The sequence below is a fragment of the Gossypium hirsutum genome, chromosome A11 (assembly GCF_007990345.1).
Source record: "Gossypium hirsutum isolate 1008001.06 chromosome A11, Gossypium_hirsutum_v2.1, whole genome shotgun sequence".
NCBI lineage: Eukaryota > Viridiplantae > Streptophyta > Magnoliopsida > Malvales > Malvaceae > Gossypium > Gossypium hirsutum.
In genome coordinates this window covers 107399051-107405083 of record NC_053434.1, presented here as the reverse complement: position 1 = coordinate 107405083, position 6033 = coordinate 107399051, and positions in this window count along the sequence as shown.

The following is a 6033-nucleotide window of genomic DNA, read 5'->3' as shown; positions in this document are numbered from 1 at the left end:
GAATTGATGTGAGCTAATGCTATTTTCATTGGCATTTTGCTTGCTTTTATAAATTGGGCTAATTGCCTTTCAAGTCTTTCCATTCCCCAATTTCTTCCATTATCCTTAACCTACATTTCATAACATACAAAGCACGAATAATTTCATGCTTCACTAAATTTCATCTTAACCTTGGGTCAGTGTTCTTCCCGGTCGAGAATCATGAGATACAAATTCGTGGTAAAAATCCGTCCAATTGGTATTCATTTTTTTCTAAATATCAAGATAGATCAATCATCCCTTAAAGTTAAATTCGATTTCAAGTTAAAGTGCACGTTGGATTGGAGTCGTGTTTGCTTACAGTTGGAGATTCGAGTTAGCCATGCTGTATTCGAATTTTCGAGAACAAATCAAGGAAGAAGTGATCGAGTTTAAATGACCCATGCGATTGAGGCCGTTAATTCGAGTTGGGTTCTTCAGAACGCAAGGTTGCCGGAATCTTGAATCGGGAACACATGTATCTCAGTTAAATAATCGGTAAGGATTGGTTTGCAGGTCGTAATGGAATCAGCTACTAGAAGGGGAATTGGTGATTAGGACGTTCTTAACTGCTATAACCAGCTTATTGTTTGGAGGAGAAGATTAATTTTCAAGGATCGATTCTTGATATGAAATTTACGGAGTCTAAGGCTAAGGCTTATTTTATCTATTTACACAAGTCTGAATTTATTTCCAGTTTACATTTATTTTCAATAGTATTCAATCGTTTATTTAAGTTGATTAGATTATTTTACCTTCTTAAACATTCTCAAACTCCCCTGATTTAATTGTTTATTTTTGTTGCAGGTACATTTGGAGTCGTGAGAATGACTCTTGACACAACGTTTGACGCGACGAATATTTTATTCATAAGTGAACATAGAAGTTGATTTTTATGATATCCAATCCCTATGGACTCGACCCTACTACCACTCTTTACAACAATTTGGAGCTGTTTTTGTAGGAATTATTTTTGGTGGTTTCGAAGCCCATAAAAAATAAACATTTATGAATAACATCAATTTATTACTTATAAAATAGAAGTCAAAATCCATAACAAGTTCGCATAAATAAACTCCATAACATAGCATATTGTACTTTTATACTAAGAAAATAATTCGAAAATCAATTAATGATGTAATTTATTGTTCTAAGTAGCATAACAAAAGCCCATTGCCTATCTTTATAGTTTGCCTATATCAAACAAGTGCCTCGTAGGATCATCGACCTCGCCTATGCTATTTGCGATCTACTTACCTAAAAAATAAGAGAGGAGTGGGTGAGTTCAAGGAGAAGTTAATGAATAATTGGAAACCATTAGATCATGCCTTAAAACAATATTTGAAAACAGTAGAAAATTTCAATTTGAAAAACATTTTGCATGTTGGGTTCGTAGGAAAGAATACGAGACTTAGTTCACATCTGTAAACATATTTTGTGAAAAATTTTTAAAAGTGACGTGTACAAGTCTTTTCTTCTGAAAACTTACTTTAAAAGGGGACTCACATTAAAATCGTGCGAGTCAATAATTTATAACATAACCATGAGACCAACTCACACATATAAGAAATTATGAACATAGTCAACCTTAGGTTGTGCAATTGGTTTGTCAAACAGAAGACATGTCCCATTGAAAAATTTATATCCAACCTAGCTCATAAGGAGCATGCAGAATGAGACATATCACAAATCTCACAAAAACCCATGTTTTTAAATAGCACGCAGAGTGAAACTTATCACAAAACTCACAAAAGCCCATACTTTCGAGGAGCACGCAGACTGAGGCTCACAAAAGCTCATGTTCTTAAAGGAACATGCAGAATGAGACTTAACATGGGTGAATACTCACACTATTGGTATACTAATCAGAATGTTCACTAAGGAGCACACAAAACTGAAAGCTCGCACTGAGGCCATGGTCGAATGTAAGAAGGAAAAATACAATTTCTTGGCTTTAAGGTTCGATCAATATAGTAGCATTGCATAGTAAGATTTTGTGACTCGTTTTTAGTGATTCTTATGTTTTTGAGCTTATTTTAGCTTAATCTATTTAACCGAAGGGTTAATTTGCAAAGTTGTTAAAGTTTGAGGGACTTGCCATGAATGAATTTGATATGTTGTGATGTTAGTTGATAGATTATTAATTTTGATTGTTAAATGAACATGATTTGTTAAGTGAATTTTAGTGAATTTAGGGTTTAGGGATTAAATTGTTTAAATGGTAAATTCCATGAATTTTGAGTGAAATGAGAAAAATGTGGATTGATATAGGTATAAGGAAAAATCAGCTATCATGTTTTGGGTTATAAAAATGGTGAATTCTCAAGTTATGGGCTTAAGGACTAAGTTGTATAAAAGTTAAAATATTTAGGGTAATTTTGTAATTTTATATTAATATGAATTAGAGATTGAATTGAATACTTGAAGATATTTGAAGTATTTAATTGAATGAAATTATATATTTAGATAAAGATAAACAACAATTGGACTTAATTCAGGGAAAAATTAAGCTTTGAACTAGACTTCAACTCTATTATTGCAACCATAGTTGTAGAGGTAAGTTCGTATGAATTATAATATTATTAATGATAATTTGATTGATTATCTGTTATATTATGTTAATATAAACTAACTTGGTTATATGAATATATCGACGTTTTGAGTAATTGACGGATAAATAATCTCGTTTGAACCTTAAGAATTCTTAGGATATGAATGACATGTAATTAGGGATTTCATGTTTTGGGTGCTCGTCTTGAATGTCCTACAGATAGATGAGGTCCTGCATTTTTTGCGGATTCTCCACAGCTCGTGTAAGTAGCATCGTGTAGCTAACATTCTGACCCATAGCTCGTGTGAGCACTATTAAAAATAAATGTTACAATTATATAAAAAGACACACTATGTGTGAGCATTCCCGAGTATCCAATATAATTCTAGATGGTTCAACGGGTAATGAAAGTAAATGGCAAGGTATTTATACAAATGGATGTTTGATCATAATCTATTGAAAATGTAAATTTGATGAATGCAAATGATGTGAATGTAACAAAATAAGTATATGATGAATGATGGGTACATGGAAATCTACTTATGATATAGTTGAACTTGTATGTATCATGTATGATCTTACTAATTTGCGAGTTTGATGGTGCTTATATAGGATTTTGCTAAGTCTATGATCATGGTAATGATGTTATGCATAATTTATAAATTGAGTTTAAGAATTGTAATTTCTTGCTTGAGTTTATACGAGCTTATTAAGTACTAGTTTCTTACTAGTTATTTTCTTTGGTTTCATAGATTATCGAAAGCTCGATCGGTTAGAAGCTTTTCGAAGATCTATCACACTATCCAGCAATCATTTCGGTAGTTTTTGAGTTATTTTGGCCAAGGTTATAAATGGAATGTATATGACTTCATATAATGGTAGTTTTTGAGTAGTTTAATGAACATTTTGGCATGAATATGTCCTTGGAGTATATATTTTGTATGTTAGACTTATAATGCTTAGGTAAGTTTAAGTCCTTTGGTCACTTTTAAGTACTTGTAATATATTGTCCTTCTTGTATGTTTATGACGAAAAGTGAATGGTTATAATTGATATTATTAGATAGTTATATGAACTAGGTTTTGTGCTTGAAATGTGGCAATATTGCTTGTTTTGGATGAAGTTGTTTTGGCATAAATTAGGCGCCTTTGAATGGCATATTGGTTAAAAGAACTAAGTTGATTGATTTGGTAAGTTTATGTGTATTTGAGAGGTGTTTTGGTCTATTGAATGTATGCATAAATGGAATAAATGGTTGGGCAAGTTTTGGACTTAAAATGGCTTGTTTTTAGGGTCAAATTGTGAAGCACACATATGGCCTGGCTACACGGCTGTGTGTCACTTATTATTTCAAGTTAGTGAGTTACAAGGTCTGGCACATGGCCTGCGACACGGCCGTGTGATCTAACTTAGTGATTTACACGGTTTAAGACACGGGCTAGGACACAACCGTGTGTCCCATTGTTCGATTATCAAATGGTCTATGATATGTCGCTCGGCCGTGTGACTCCTGTTTTCAAAATTTTCAAATTTTTCCCAAATTTTATGAATTGTTTTAAATTAGTTCCAAACTATTTTTAGGGCCTCAAATGCTCAATTTAAAACTCAAATTGTTTTAAATTAGTCCCAAACTGTTTTAAATCCCACATTCTATTTTTTACCATTTTAAAAATAATTTAGTTAAATAAAAAATCCACAACTTCCTGAATGGCAATTTGGTGTTGGAATATTAAAAAAATAATTTTGGGTTGAACAAAAAAATAATTTGATCAATAAAAAAGTTTGTGTATTATTTTAGTAAATAATTCTTTTTTATATATTATTTTAGTCAAAAATTTTAATTTTCATTATTATTTAAATAAAAATATTTTATTCAAGAGAATAGCTTATATTAGGATAATATTAAAATATATAAATTTTAATCCTCAATAATATAATGTTCCAACCAGAGGTGCTCATGGGCCGGGTCAAACAAATAATTTTCCTTACTATCCCTATTCAAAATTTCAAAGTTTCAAATCAAATTAATTAAAATAAATATAATATTTTTAAAAATTAATTTTTAAGTCAAACAATTAGCCGAATGGGTAATTGAGCTTGAAAATTGAAACTGAGGTCGAAAATTAGCCCCGTGAACTCAAAACCGAGACTGAAACTAAAAAATTGGTTGGGCCGTCATTAGGCCTAGACTGAACTGGCAATATCCAAACCGAATTGACTACTATGTGGCATGGCATACAAGTGGACTGTTTTTTGGATGTCATTTCAGCAAAATTAACAAACATTAACTTTTTATTTGTTTTAGAGTAAATTGACAAACAACGTAAATTTAAAGTGCTAAAAGAGATAAAAAATTAATTTAAATGCTAAAATTATTTTTTTCGTAAAGTTTAAGGACCAAATAAGTTATTATATCTTTTTAATTTACCAAAATTTAAAACAATCAAAAATTTAAAATTTGAAGGGTGAGATAAAATAATGAAAAACTGTAAGAAGTCCCACTTTCTTTCTTTTTTTTTTTTTCCATTTTAAAAATAATTTAGTTAAATAAAAAATTCACAATTTCTTAAATGACGATTTGGTGTTGGCACGTTAAAAAAACAATTTTGAGTTGAAAAAAAAAGTAATTTTGATAAATAAAAATTGTGTATTATTTTAGTAAATAATTTTTTTATACTATTTTAGTCAAAAAGTTTATTTTTTATTATTATTTAAAAAATTTTATTTAAATGAATAGAGTATATTAGGATAATCTTAAAATATATAAATTTTAATCTTCAATAATATAATGTTATAATTAGATGTATTTATGGACTAGGTTTGAGTTAAGTCTAAGTATGATATTAACATATTTTATACTGGCTCAATCCTAGCCCGACCCAAAATATATGCTTAAAATTTTATCAAACTCATTCAGATTTGCAAAAAAACTAACCAAAACCCATTTTAGGCCAGCTTATATTATTGTTTAATTTTTAAAAAAATATTTATATTATATTATTTTAATATTTAATAATTTTATACATTATTTTAATGTTTAAATTAGAGTGATATTATATATTTAGTATATGTTTATTTTTTAATATGTTTTAAATTACATAATATAAAGTATTATAAATTTAAAAACAGGCCTAGTTGAGCAAAACTTAAGCCTTAAATGTTCAAGCTTGACTTTGACATATTTTAAACAGGCTTAATTTTTTTTTCCAACAATTCTTAAATTTCGGGTAAACTTTCAGGCCTGGAAGGTAACCCAACTTACGAACAATCTAGTTACAACATCAAATTTTAAAAATATAAAAAAATTATTATATACACCCCAATTTAATATATTCTCTAATTTAATTAAATTACTTAAACTATTAGGGTGCGTTTGGTTCGCTGTATTGGATTAGAGGTGTATTTGATTAGAGGTGTATTAGGATTAGAGGTGTATTGGATTAGAGGTGTAATAGCTAATTCAC